Genomic DNA, 2,484 nt, shown 5'->3' with positions numbered 1-2,484 from the left:
TTGCTTGAATTGGAATTATCTTGAAATTCTTTCAATTCACTGGCAACTGTGTCTCGTAAAGCAATGGGAACGGGGTGGGCCCGTAAAACTTAGGCTGCGCATTGTCTTTCAGTGTAACATTTGCTACTAAGTTATTAGCTTTTCAGAATGAGATTTTCACTCTGTAGCGGAGTGTGCGCTGATATGAAACTTCCTGGCAGATTAAAACTGTGTGCCCGACCGAGACTCGAACTCGGGCAAGTGCTCTAACAACTGAGCTACCGAATCACGACTCACGCCCGGTCCTCACAGCTCCACTTCTGCCAGTATCTCGTCTCCTACCTTCCAAACTTTACAGAAGCTCTCCTGCGAACCATGCAGAACTAGCACTCCTGAAAGAAAGGATATTGCGGAGACATGGCTTAGCCACGGCCTGGGGGATGTGGCAGAAGTGGAGCTGTGAGGACCGGGCGTGAGTCGTGCTTCGGTAGCTCAGTTGGTAGAGCACTTGCCTGCGAAATGCAAAGGTCCCGAGTTCGAGTCTCGGTCGGGCGCAAAGTTTTAATCTGCCAGGAAGTTTCACATCAGCGCACACTCCGCTGGAGAGTGAAAATATCATTCTGGAAACATCCCTCAGGCTGTGGCTAAGCCATGTCTCCGCAATATCCTTTCTTTCAGGAGTGCTAGTTCTGCATGGTTCGCAGGAGAGCTTCTGTAAAGTTTGGAAGGTAGGAGACGAGGTACTGGCAGAAGTGGAGCTGTGAGGACCGGGCGTGAGTCGTGCTTCGGTAGCTCAGTTGCGCCGGCACGGTAGCTCAGCGTGTTCGGTCAGTGGGCTGCGTGCTCTCTGTAATAAAAAAACTGAGTCAAAGAATGAACGATGAACTTGAACGGATGTCTTGTGACGTCCGCCCAGACCAAACGCAACGACCAATACCGAACACAATGAATTAAAAAAAAAAAAAAGTTGGTAGAGCACTTGCCTGCGAAAGGCAAAGGTCCTGAGTTCGAGTATCGGTCGGGCACACAGTTTTAATCTGCCAGGATGTTTCTTATTAGCTTTGTAAGTATGCTGTTCAGGTTTTTTATATTGGTAACGCCACATAGCGCTCTGTATGAAAATCACTGACTGTGCTGTGTGCAGTCTGTGGCTGGTTTGCATTGTTGTTGGCTATTGTAGCGTTGGGCAGTTGGCTGTTAACAGCGCGTAGCGTTGCGCAGTTGGAGGTGAGCCGCCAGCAGTGGTGGATGTGGGGAGAGAGACGGCGGAATTTTCAGAGCGGACGGTCTGGACGTGTGTCCATCAGAGACAGTAAATTTGTAATATTGGATATCATGGACTGATATATGACTTTTGAACACTATTAAGGTAAATACATTGTTTGTTCTCTATCAAAATCTTTCTTTTGCTAACTATGCCTATCAGTAGTTAGTGCCTTCAGTAGTTTGAATCTTTTATTTAGCTGGCAGTAGTGGCGCTCGCTGTATTGCAGTAGTTCAAGTAACGAAGATTTTTGTGAGGTAAGTGATTTGTCAAACGTATAGGTTAATTTAGTCAGGGCCATTCTCTTGTTGAAAGTCAGATTGCGTTGCGCTAAAAAAAAATATTGTGTGTCAGTTTAAGCACAGTCATGTATAATTTTTCTAAGGGGACGTTTCAGCTTTTCCCATTCCTCCGGAAAATAGTTCAGGAAATTCTTTAAGCAAGCTAGCTGCATTTATTTTCGCATCAAAAGCCGATATGGAAAGTAAGTGTCTTGGATGCTGAGACCAAACAAATAAAATGCATCTAAACCGAAAATGTTCGCACTGTCTCTCGATTTCTCCTGGTGTGAGATTCGCATGTGGAATGCAAACTACACTTTCCAAGCACTGGAATTTTCTGTCCACTTTAAGTAGTGAAGTGCTTCTGTATTTAGAAAGGCGTGGTGAGCCTAACTGTTCGTACGTGGCGCGTTTAAGCGAGATTACTGAGGCGCCTGTGTCTTACTGAAAGTTAACACGACGGTCAAGAATGCGTAGTAAGACAAATAGTTTGTTAGAATACCGTTGCACAGTGCTACGGCCAAAATGAGGCACACCCTGTTGTGGGTTTCGAAAACAACGTTCACTTCATGTGCACGCGCCTGGTTTTTCTGGTAGCGGGCAAAATTGGCGTGTTTGTGCTATTGCATACAAACTGCTTGGACATGGCCTTTCTTCCACACGTGTAACACGTTGCGTTACGTGATGGGCAGTCTTGTCCTTTATGGCGAGCAAAACATCTAGGGCAAGACTCAGATAGATTCACAGTCCTGTTTACGTGTCGACGTGGCTGTCCGCTCGCGCTGCTGTGTACGCGCTCGCTGTTGTGGTGCGTTGGGGTGATCGCTGGCAAGGGGCGACTCGGCCCGACAAATCGGGTCCTGGTCAAACTTATCGGCCGCTATGACATCCGAATCATATTGCTCTAAGATTTGCAACACCTGAGAAAGTGAAGAAACTACTTCAGGCTCTGTTCCAATA

At 46.7% G+C, this 2,484-nt stretch overlaps 1 non-coding gene across 1 annotated transcript; it reads left to right on the top strand.

The window, feature by feature from the left end:
• The first annotated feature begins 460 nt into the window (after nt 1-460).
• Nucleotides 461-535, top strand: Trnar-gcg (transfer RNA arginine (anticodon GCG)). The gene has a single exon. It is a non-coding gene; the product is annotated as a tRNA-Arg (tRNA).
• The last annotated feature ends 1,949 nt before the right edge of the window (nt 536-2,484 follow it).

The sequence above is a fragment of the Schistocerca cancellata genome, chromosome 8 (assembly GCF_023864275.1).
Source record: "Schistocerca cancellata isolate TAMUIC-IGC-003103 chromosome 8, iqSchCanc2.1, whole genome shotgun sequence".
NCBI classification, from domain to species: domain Eukaryota; kingdom Metazoa; phylum Arthropoda; class Insecta; order Orthoptera; family Acrididae; genus Schistocerca; species Schistocerca cancellata.
This window is presented reverse-complemented; position numbering and strand designations above follow the sequence as displayed.